This window comes from Narcine bancroftii, chromosome 14 (assembly GCF_036971445.1).
Source record: "Narcine bancroftii isolate sNarBan1 chromosome 14, sNarBan1.hap1, whole genome shotgun sequence".
Classification (NCBI taxonomy): Eukaryota; Metazoa; Chordata; class Chondrichthyes; order Torpediniformes; family Narcinidae; genus Narcine; species Narcine bancroftii.
Window position 1 is genome coordinate 18,636,846 of NC_091482.1, and position 12,750 is coordinate 18,649,595.

The 12,750-nt window shown below is 38.3% G+C and overlaps 1 protein-coding gene across 5 annotated transcripts in view; it reads left to right on the forward strand.

The window, feature by feature from the left end:
* The window catches only part of appbp2 (amyloid beta precursor protein (cytoplasmic tail) binding protein 2), a 299,366-nt gene that overhangs the window by 168,752 nt on the left and 117,864 nt on the right, over positions 1 to 12,750 (forward strand). The gene's annotated exons all lie outside the window — the stretch shown is intronic.

The window sequence follows — 12,750 nt, forward strand, 5'->3', positions numbered from 1 at the left end:
AGGTAAAAGATGTAAACCCAGTATTTATGGAAAGAGGGAGAGAGAAGTCGGAGACTATAGGCCAAATAGCTTCGAATCAGCATTAGTTTCAAAGCTAGAATCTGTAATTATGGAGTGATAACAGGGCACTTAGAATGTTAAAACGGAAGTGGACAGGGTCAATATGCTTTTATGAAAGAGAAAACATGTTTGATAATAATTATCAATAACTAGAGCTTCGCTGTTCATACCCCTCAACCTGAAATTTAGAGAATATGAATCTCTGGCTCTGAAATTTAATCATGAACTCTTCCCGTTCTTTTTTTCTCATTAACTAATGGAAAAGTCAATATTTCTTATTCAATCCAATGTCACTAATTAAATTTAACTTTGCAGGGTAAAACATGACATGAAATACCACAGAATTTAATGAAAAAAAACACAATAACTGCATACAATGAGAAGCTGTGAGGATTCAACTGGTCAGGCAGCATCCAAGGCAAGAAATGGACAGTCAATGTTTCAGGTTGGGACCCTTTACAGTATTAAAAAGCCCTTGCCAAAAACAATCACTGTCTTTTTCTCTCTTGGTCCATTTTCTCCAGTTTCAATGAAAATTTAGAATCCATTGCAGTCAGGAGGGACAGTTAGCAGCCAATGTTAACCCTGACCCTATCTGCTTGCTTTCACTTTGGCTCACAATTATAAAGGTAAGAATTTTCCCGATTTCCAGTTAACTTTAATGTAAGCTCAGTGGAAGCTATTTTTTTTAGACATTTTTACTCATTTATTAAATATTCAGTCTATGTTCCACTAGTAATTCCAGCAAACTGTGGATGTCTTGAGTGGTGGCTTACCAGGAAGTATGCAAAAGCTGGGAACAATACGCAAAACTGCTGGAGGAGCTCAGCAGGTCATGCAGTATCTATGGAAAATAATGGGTAGACGATGATTTGGACCTGAGCCCTTCATCAAGGATGTAAAAGATTGGCAAAATGCCTGAATAAGAAGGAAGGAGAGGGGGAGTGAGTGTAAAAGGAAGGAACTTGTGCTTACAGGTGATAGGTGAACACCTTGAATATCTTGGGTGGTTATGTTTTCACACAAAGGGCAATATTTATTCAAATGAATAGGGTGCCAAAATTAAACTTCACAAACATTGATTAGGTTTGCACAATCTTACATTGCATTTTCTTATCCAGCAATGAAAAAAATTGTTGTGATGATACAAGATGAAAAGTCAAGTGCTTGCACCTCATCCTGGGAGTTTGTTTGAATCCGAGGTTGCATGTGAATCTGGCATTAGGTCATAGATTCAAAGTGTTGCACAGAAATTCAAGTGCTTGTCTAAATACTGCTTAAATATTGCAAGAGTAATGATAATATTTGCTTTATGGTATTAGCCTTCTAAATGTCCACAATTAGTTTGAAGTGGTAACAAATGGATGCGATTAATATAATATACTGATGCATTTGATGTAATGAATCACATCAATCTTTGCTGTAGGACATTTCCACAAGCTACTAAACTCTTCCTTTGTTTGAACCTGCACACTTTACATTTTGGCTGGAAGTTACTTCGCAATGTTAGAACATTGTTATGTGAGGAATGGTACAGGCAATTCAAAAGGTGGTGATTTCTCTTTTGCTGTGTTTCTCTCAATTATATTTCCTATTGACCCCCCCCCCCCCCCCCACCACCACCATTAAAGCATATAATTACAATATGGAATAAAATTAATGGTCAAATTGGGAACAGTGGCAGGGGGGGGGGGGGTGTCATTCATCTAAAACACCCCTGGCTCAAAATATGTTAATTCCATTAATGGTTGATAATAAAATCCTGGACACTTGGTCCCAGAGAGGGGTCAAGTGTACTGAGGATTATTATGAGCAGGGACAATTTATGACATCTGAGCAAATTAGGAACAAATATTGAGTTTTAAATACATCTTTTTTATGCTACCTTCAGTTAAGATCTTGTTTAATGGACAAATTAGGTCCAGCACTATCCTTACTGCACTGTAGGGAATAGAGGAGCATAAAAAATCAAAACAAAGGTGGGAATCAGATTTGGGTGTAGAAATTGATCCATTTTGCTGGTCCGACTTGAGTCAGGGTAGCATGATTAATGTAAGGTATCGGCTGATGCATCAGTTATATCTTTCTCCACAAAGGTTACATAAATTGAAGTCAGAAATTTTTGTTTTCGATGTGGTCAAGAAATAAGTACTTTCTTGCATTCAACCTGGTCATGCCCTAAAGTGAGGCCTTTCTGGGAAGATTTGGGTCATTGCCTGGGAAAAAAAATGATTGGAATTCGATAACCTCAGGCACCTGAATTATTTTTATTAGGGAATTTAGAAGATGTAAGACCTAAAATGAGACTGTCAAAATATCAATTAAAATTCGTTAAGCTCGCTTTATCAGTGGCCAGGAAATGCATAGCAGTTACTTGGAAATCTAATTCCCAGTTTGGTTCAACCCACTGAAAGATAAAAATGCATAATTTTGTTCCCCTGGAGAAGATCACCTATAACCTCAGAAACAGGTATGATGTATTTTTAAGAATATGGAATTCATACCTAAGATACATTGGGGTAAATCTTAATGATACCCCTCTCCTGTCTCCTTTTCTCCCCCCCCCCCCCACACCTCCCCTACCCTGGTGCTTGCAGCACCAAGGACCCTAGATAAGTTGGGTTATTTGTCCCTTAATGGGGGTGGGGTTTATCCTAGGTGAAGCCAATCTTTCTTTTCTTATTCTTTTTCTTTTATTACATTTTTTTCTTTCTTGTTTCATGGGAAGTGGCAGGGTTCCTCTTATTTTGTTCTTCTTTCTTTCTATTATCTTTTTCTCCCTTTGGTTCAACATGGACATTGAATTTACATTTTTGTCATATTACTGACTTGTCAGCCACAATCGAGCCTGCAGCTGACGTGGACTTTTACCCCCTCCATAAATCTTCATCCGCGAAGCCAAGCCAAAGAAGAAAAGAAAAGAATAATTGAATCACATGTTGACTTTTTTCTCATTTTCTTTAATATTGACATGTGAATCAATATTTGTATTGTTAATGATATTGATGTTTTACTTTTTGATTCTCATTTTAAAAACTGATATTTCCTAATGAGAGCATACATATGCATCTTTGTCCAACCATCTTCAAGCCCTTGTTCAAATCAACAGCTGTTCAACTTGCAGCCTAAACTGTGTTTCAGAACCTGGCTTCCCATGGTTGGTGAGCTTCTAGGAATAGACTCAGCCCGAGTCATAAGCCTTTAATTCAATGGTCTGAAATCCTGGAAGTCCATCACAGTTAAATTCACAGTTCTATTGTCTCTTTCATGTCCAAGTCTGGAATCCCCACTCAAAGACCTTTTTAAAATTGAAAAGTTGCTTCCCTCACATTGCAGCTCAAGCTTCTATTATTTGGGGTCAAACTAACCTACAGACAATTTTTGATTGACTAAGGCAGAAACTATAAAGTAATTGGCTAGTATTTTGTTACCAATTGGCCAAGATTTCCATCTGTTTTCTGAAAGCCTCTCCCACAAGGTCACATGGATTTGGGCAAGATCCGCACTGGATATTGGAGCTATGTTGAGCTGTCTGGATTAACCACGGAATCAATGTAACTTTCTGAAATTTTCCTTGACATTTTTGTAACCATTTCCTAATGTTAGGAATCATTAAAGAAAAGGGGAGAACGTATATTTATATTTACTGATACCTTCTTTTAAAATCACTGAACAAAGTGAAAAATTTCCAAGAAGCATCAACTATTCTTCTCTGAATGTTTTATTATATTTCAAGCTGCCATTTCAAAGAAAACCTTGATACATGAAAATGATTTGCTGGAATATGTTATGAAATGAAATTCCCAGCAGTGAATTTAGCAGTTGTTGCTACAAATATTAATCCAGAGATTGACTAAAGTAATCCATGTCTTTTATGTTCCAAACTATTGAAACATCAGTATGCTGATCACTCTTTAGATGGATCTTATTTGATGAATGAAGTTTTCTAGTTTCAATAGGTAATTGAGATAAAAAGACAGACATATTGAAGAATAAAAATATGATTATGGATTTTGCTCTTTGTATGATGGAGTTTGCGAAGAAGGAAAAATTGTTATTTTTTTAAACAGGAAAATCTGCAGATGCTGTGATAATAGTTCAATTCACAAAAGTGCTGGAGAGGTCACACTGAATATATGGGAAGGAAAATGTAACCAACATTTCAGGCCTTTGTTGATATGAAAAAAAGCAGACAGGTGCCTGAATTAAAAGGTGGGGAGGGAGAGGAGAGGAGGAAGGGGGAGGGGGAGGAGTAAAGGCTTCATGCCAACTGGTCGAAGAGTGCCCAGACAATATTAGGTGTGAGTATACTCAGTTTGGTAGTGCATGAGGCCATGGATAGACATATCAGTGTGGAATGAAAATGGTTGGTCACTGGGAGATCCACGTTATTGCAGAGGACAGAGTGAAGGCGCTCAACAAAACCATCTCCCAGTCTCCATCCAGTCTCTCTGATGAAGGTGAGGTCACAACAGAGGCACCAGGTGAAATGGATAACCTCTGCAGATTCATGTGAAGTGTTGCCTACCTATTTGGTGCCTTAAATAGTGGTGAGGGAGATGTTTCGCCAATGTAGCATTTCTTGTGGTCACACGGATAGGTTCCGAGGGGGCAGTTAGTAGGAATGGATGAGTGGAAGAGGGAGTCCCGGAGAGAAAGGTTCCTGTAGAAAGTGGAAGGGGGAGGCAAAGGAGAAGATGTGATTGTTGTAGGTTGCAGAGGCTGATGGGGTGATAGATGAAGTCAGGGGGAATCCTGTCCTTGTTGCGCCTCAGGTTGCAGTGGAGGGGTAGAGAACAGATGAGTGGGAAATAGCGGAGATACAGTTAAGGCTAGATTGATGGTGGTAGAAAGGAAGCTGCATTTTGTTTTATGAAGAAGGAGATCATCTCGCATATTCTGGACTGGGACACCTCATCTTGGGAGCAGGTCCAAATAAGGTGAAGGAAGTGAGAGAAATAAATGGAATCTTTAGGGGGTGATACAGTGTAGTCAAGGTAGCTGTGGGAGTTGATAGGTTTGTAGAAAATACCTGTAAAGAATTTGTCTCTTGAGGTGGAGACAGAGAAATTGAGAAAGTGAAAAGTGTGGCCACAGATGGACAAGGTAAATTTGATGTTGGGGTAGAAGTTAGGAGCAAAATTGATAACATTATCGAGCTCATCATGGGTGCAAGAGACAGAATCAATAAAGTTGTCGATGTAGCAGAGGAAGAATTGAGGAACCTTGCTTATGTAGATGTAGCATGGATCGCTCCACATAACTAAGAAAAAACCAGGTATAGCTGGTACCCATTGATGTGGAGAAAGTGGGATGAGCCAAAGGAAAAGTTATTGAGGCTGAGAACCAGCTCTGCCAGGCAGAGGATGGTGGGGGTGGAGGGGGACCAGTTGTTGAACCTCAGACAAGGGTGTTGCTGTTGTGGTCTGGCACACTGACCTCGACCTTGCCGAAGCCAGACGACAGCTCTCAGACATTTTCACTTACTTATTCCTTTAACAGGGCCCCACCAAGAAACATCAAGCCATTGTCTTACTAACCTCATTTCTTCTGGTCATTTTCCTCCCATGGCTTCCAACCTCATTATTTCCCATTCCCACACTGCCTGGTTCTATGCCCTACTCAAGATCCACAAACCCAATTGTCCCAGTAGACCCATTGTTTCTGCATGCTCCTGCCCCACCAAACTGGTATTATCTTACCTCAATTCAATATTGTCCCCCTAGATCTAGTCCCTTCCTATCTACATCTAAGAATACCTCACATACCCTCTATCACTTCAACAATATCCAGTTCCCTAGACTCGACTGCCTCATTTTCATGATATTGAAATATTCTCCTCTTGAGAATAAACAAACAAAGCAATAAAAGGGGCTGCTGGAATCTTCACCCATGCTTTTGGTATATTTTTATTTAGCTAATTCCAGTGCTGCCTTCTAGTTTTCGTAGAATTGAGAAGCATCCAAAGTCTGCAGCCCGTCATGAATTTCATTGAATCGTTAATCCATCACCCACCTATGATGAGTCCAGTTAATAAAACTTCACTGTTAAATGCGCTGACTTGCTGTGCAGCCCTTGTATCTCCTCAAGCTTGCAATTCTCAAAGATCTCTGCTTTCCTTCATTTTGTCATTTTGAGGATCCAGCACTTTAAATTTTTTCGCCAGTACATTAAAGGTTCAAAGATTTCAGAGATAAGAGCAGTTTTGAAATGGAGACATTGCAAAGATTTAAAAAATGCCTGCCAGATCTCAGTCAAATTAGAGTAGTATATTTCAGTAATAACACTCCTATTTCAATTGCCAAGTCTAAATTCTGTAATTCCATCTTCAAACATTTTCTTTTTATTTGCTTGAAGATGCTGCTCAAAACCTAACTTGGCCATCTCTACTGGTGGCTCCTTATGTGACTCACCATTGAATTTTGGTTACCAATGCTGAGATCAAGCTCCCTGTAATTCTTCATTCTCTTTAAGGCATAATTTAAATGTATGTTGGTGATGTTCTTATTTCATGTATGAAAATGAAAATTGTATTTAGCAAGCGCATCCAAAGCCAGCAGATAGCTTAAATGTGCAAATAGGTCAACAATTTGTCATTCACCGCAGGACACTTTGTGAATATTTGAAGGTGAAATATTGCATCAGATGGCATTCTTGTTTCTTCACACTGAAGTGTGCATTGAAATGATCAGAGGAAAAAGGATCTTGAGAACAAGCAACATTTACTTGTTGTTTGCCATTGTAGAAGAGGAGTCAATGAAAGGCAGTTGTGAATAGATAATAGAAATAATTAGGGTAATAACATTTTAATCAAATGTAACTGGTGATGGGACTCAGTGGGAATGGTTAAGAATAATATATTGTAGATGATAATAGAAACCAGATAATGTCAGGGCCCCATTAGATTCCCAAAGTATTGCAAATTTGTATCACATCGGTATTGTATTAACTTTCACAACTCTGGGGTACATCTGTGCCACAGATGCCACTGCGGGGAGTTAGCAGTCACAGCCTCAAAGTGGTCATCTTTATTTCAGTTGTAATGAATTTGACTCTTCTATCCCTGCAAAAATAAATGTAGTGGAGACAAGTTACCTTTTATGTCCAATATTTGCAGGAAGATTGCAAACTATAAACAGTACTGAAGCTCATCTACTTTGACAAATGACATATTTATTACTCTGTCTTGTATGGCTAGGATAGATACATAAATATTCTCATTGGTGATACTCACTATTTATTTATCCCTGAATTGGTTTAAATTAAATATCACAGTACTATAAAGTATTTATGTCAAAATTGCCAAAATGTCTGCAAGGTAAGATTTTCCCCACTTATATGATCAGGAAAAACTGGCAAAAATAGGATAATTTATCAGGCCCAGGAGAAAATTAAGAACTTGTGCCATATTCCATCTTTCGGTTCTTTATCTGTCCAGATTAAAGTTGAAAATTACTAAGCTATTCATCACTACATTTACAAGGATTTGCAGTGGTAACTTTTTCAGATTTTAACTGAGATTATATGAAAAAAGCACTTGAACACATGGAAAGTACAACTCATGTCGCACCGAGGAAGTATTTTTTTTAAACCACTCTAAAACTCCATAAATAGTGGTTTTGAATCCTGATTCACTTAAATGTTTTGGCTTAAATCTGTAGATGTATAAAACTGGTGTAAATGCAGGAAATTTTCATTAGCTGATACTTTACACCAAAGCAGCTCTGCAGAAGTTTCAAAGATTCTCTGCAAAAAAAATCAAGATTAGCGTTAAAAATTCAATTCCTTCCTGATATATTCAAATTGTTGTGAAAGTTGACTTAATTTTGTAATTATTATTATGCAACTTTCTTTACAATTGTTCATTTGGAATGATCATTTACCTTCTGGGATTTTTTTGAGAATAACCGGCTGAAGCCTAACACTGATAGGAAGTGAAATTTCTTTTCCCAAAGTCTTTGTCATTCTCTGCTTTAGAGAGGAATGGATGTTCTGATAGTGAACATCAATTTCTTATGTTCTCATCTGAATGCAAAAATAACATTTTCAGGGTCAGGTAAAATCCGCTTTACAAATACTTGAATTAAGAAAATTCGCTTATACGAAGAAACGTGTGTTTGCTTTTATGACAAAATTTTAATGGGTTTATGATGGGTTTTTGCTTTTACAAAAATTGCCTCCAATAATAGTCAATGGGTCTTCACTTTACGAATTTTCGGTTTATGAACTGTTTCTTAAGAACGCTCCACCTTCATAAAGCGGGGTATGCCTGTGCTTTAAAAAAAAATATTGTGCCAAAATACACAGGTCAGCAATGGCGCTATTGAAGAGACATGTACCATTTATATTCTCCATTACACCCCAACATACTTAGCACATTTGCAAGCATTGCATTTACAGGTTTTGTTTACCATCAACTGTTCAGCCATGATGCTCTTTTCACTGAAACAAAACACTTTGCAATCATTAATGCACTTCCTTCTCTTCTACAACATGAGATGTGTATGTAATTACAGATATCCACAGCTAACTGGGATCATCTCATCCCTCGAAGGAAGTAATTCCCACCATGATTAAAAGTGGTCCTTACTCTGACCAAGGACATCAGTGAGTTTGAAACCATACATGAGGGTCTTCAGACATAATCTTCCTTCTCACATTCCACTCCCTCAAAACCCCATCCTGCAACTTTTGATTTGTATGTTGGAGATGGTGTAAATATAGATTTTTTCCCCCCCTAAATCATTACCACATCCCTATCTTCTTTCAGACAGTTCAGGAACTCTCCCTGGCTATCTGGTAATAGAAAATTAGTAGGAGAGTGAACATGAGGGCACTCCAATGTTTGATTTAAAAGTCCCACTGTCAGATGTGGAAATTCTACAAATCTCTGCAGAGACCATACTTAGAATATTGTGTTCAGTTCTGGTCACCTCATTGCAGGAAGGAGGTGGCAGCTATGGAGAGGGTGCAGAGGAGATTTACCAGGATGTTGTCTGGATTGGAAAATAAGTCTGTGAAGCAAGGTTTGCGGAGCTGGGACTTTTCTCTTTGGAGCAAAGTAGGATAAGAGGAGATTTACTAGAGGTATACAATATTCTGAGAGGCATCGATAAAGTGGATAGCAACACCTTTTTACCAGGGCAAGAATAGCAAACACCAGGGGACATCTCTACAAAGAGAATGGAGGAAAGTTTAGGGGAGACATCGAGGGTAGTTTTTTTAAACACATAGAGTTGTGGGTGCCTGGAATACCTTGCTAGGGATGGTGGTGAAGGATGAAACATTTGGGGCATTTAATAAACTCTTAGACAAGCTCATGGATGAAATAAAAACAGAGGGTTATGAAATTTAGTATTCTTTTGGTAGGAATATATAGATTGGCACAACTTTAAGGGCTGAAGGGCCGGTTCTGTACTGTAATGTTCTATGTTTGAGATCAGTGGGAAAGAGGAAAGGCTGCCCATGGCTCAAAAAAGAATATTAGTTGCACAGCCTGCAGAATTAACCTGATGACCATGAAATGAAAATGTCTGATACATTGCCAAACCTTCTGGAGAGCCTGTGAACTATGTAGAAAAATATGGAAGTGTCCAGCACCGACTGATCTTTTGCAGTACTACGGGCCACCTATATGACCCAACTGCAATGCAGCATCTTATAGCCAATGTCTTAGCTTCCACTGTAGCAGTTAACCACCCAACAAACAGGAAGTTCAGACCTTTGTCACACAAAGTCAAGATGATCCAGCCATTAGTATTTAAAGGGACATACAGAATGTCACATCAGTCCCGCATTCTGCCCTCTAACAGATTGGTAGGAATACTCCATTGCTGCAGTGGTTCCATGCACAATGGATCTGCTACCCTTTCTCAAAATGATATCAACACACCCATTGCTCTTGCTGTTCCCTATCAGCCATGCAGACAAGATGACTGCTGAATGTATCAAATCAATGGCTGTCCAAAGAATTTCTTGAGATCATCCTCCTACAGTCTCCTCTCAAGAAAAGCATCAGCTATGCTGCAGCTCTGGGGTGCATGCTTTGTTCATATTAATGTTATTTGTTCAGAAACTCAAAAGTGATTGCCAGGTCCTTCCTGTTGTCACCTCCTCTCGTGAAGATAACACAGAGCCAGCTATATAATGTCATGTTGTCTTTTAAAGATATTGGACTGGATGTATTCCATGAGCCATCATGCTTATTACATAAAAGTATACATTTGACATTTGTTTTCAAGCATAACATGGTGCATTCAAATTTGGAAATCCTGCAGCTGGATAATGTCGATTGTAATGCTAAATGAGAGATCTTGAGTGAACAAGATGACTAAAATCAATCACATTGCTAACCTGGCAACAAGAAATGTTCCCATGCTGAATCATGTTCAATCATGTAGGACTTAACTCTCCACACAGAATGTGACATCCTGAGATGTGCAGCACCATGTGGTTTTTTGGGTGACTTTGACACCCAGTATGTATTCCAGAATGGGTTTCTTCTCTCCTATTTTGTTCATATGTTGGTTTACAGACATTTTTTATAAAACCATCTGAACTTTAAGCCTTTTAAGTTCATGAGAAATCAAAGCTTTTTTACCTGGCCATTAACTCAACAGTTGTGATATTCATCACAGACTGGCTTTGCAATTGAGTATTCTTTTGCTGTTGCCCAACCTATGCTTTTCAGTGCTTTGCAGATGTTTTTTCCATGGCCACGCTGAGTGCATCAGTTTTCATTAAAAACAGCAAATATTGTCAGTAACAAATCAAATTATATAGCCATGGATTTAAATTCTTTTTAATTGCATCATTCATTATATAACATCAGTTCTCAAAAAAATGTTTCCAGACATCATTTGTATTTAATCTGGGGTGATTGAGTTAATTGACATGATCATCAAGTGGTTGTAAAACACGAAGGTCTGTAAAACCCATGGTTGAATAAAAACACAGTGCTGGAGAAACTCAGCAGATTAACAGTGTACTTTATATAGCAAAGATGTTCAAGGTGAGAGCAGGCCAGGTGGTGGTGGACAATGGGTCTTTCCAGTGGTGGGCAGGCTGGGCAGTGGATGGAGTACCACGGCTCCAGTTTAAGAATGCGTTGGGCCAGAATAACATGCGTCCAACTTGCATCCATTTTGAGATCCAATTGGTTGCTCAGAATAGAACTCGCACATACGTGATGAGCTGTGGATCATCAATGACATCAGGTATGTCATCCACTGAAGTCTGTCACCTTTTGGTCCAGCATTGCATTAGCCTACCATTATTATCAAGCCAGGGTTGTTCTTTGAAGACGTTTTTTCAAAATTTGTGTGTGAATACAATAGTCACTATTCTTCTCATGATGGTTTGTTCTCTTACGATTCCCTCCAAGACCCATCTGCATCAATAAGATAATTTGATTCACTTGGGTAAACAAGAGACTGGAGATACTGGAAAAGTGGAGCAACACAGCACATGCTGAAGGAACCTAGTGGGTCAGGCAGCGTCCATGGAAGTCAAAACCCTTCATGAGGAATAGCAAGAAATAGGCAAATGCACAAATGATTCACTTGTCAGTTTCTACTGCCCTAACTAGGAAAAGCCTTCAAATCCCTTTATCTGATTTGCCTTATTTACTGTGAGTTGCCACAAGAGAATTTCAGGAGACAACTCATGCCAAGTCACAGCATGATGTGTCCCAAGAGTTTGTCTGTGAATTGCATGTCCACAATTTGAGGAAATTGAATCTCAGAACTGAAATACACAATTATGGTAACTTGAACTTTCATTTTATAAACTCCTTAAATATTGAGATTTCAATAAGTTAAACAACTATTTATGCACAAAATTATCTGTGCATAATGTGCATGAAAAATTTTACCAATATTAATCACCTTTCAAGCATTAGGAATTCTTCTGTATATGATTTATGTATCCCATTTTTCATTAAAGTTATCTCTGGATTACTGCCTGAATAAATCAGTTTTGTATGATGTTAATAGACAAGAATTATGGTTATTATCCATCGCCTCTCTGTGCTTGAAATTATTCTTGTGATACTGATTTTTGTGTTAATTGTAGTGAATTACTTGGGGACAGATAATGATTTTCCTTTTTAGTTTGACTGATTCTCTACAGTACTTGAGCCATCATTATAACTCCAGTTTTTACTTACATTGGCAGTTGTAAAAACACAGTGCATGGTCGAGTGTTTGTAGCTTGATGAAGTAGGTGGATGGTAGTAGATAATTTTGTGCTTTTTTTAACCACTTTGTCTCCATATGTTCTTGTCAGAGAGACAAAATTTGGGAGTCGAAGAGCAAAGAGGAGGGAGTTGAGAGAGAAGTTGGAGAGGGAAAGGGAAAGAAAAGCATAGATGATCTGAAGAAGAGATTACTCAAATGTTGACCATTGCCAGCCCTTCCTGCCTTGACTTTTGATTCATTTCTGGAGACAGGCAAATTAAAGAAGAGCATAGATATGCAAAGAATCATTCATTTTCAGTCAAATATTGGAGTGGTACTTGGGGTGCAGGACTATCACATACTCAGCCAAACAATGTAACAGTTATGTCCTTGACATATCCATGGACACTTGATATACTGTTGATATTTGCTGTTAAGTTCCTATATTTTATTCCAAAGCATAACAGTTGATTGTAGGTTTAACTCTGTATGATGTTAAGGTGTGACTATCATT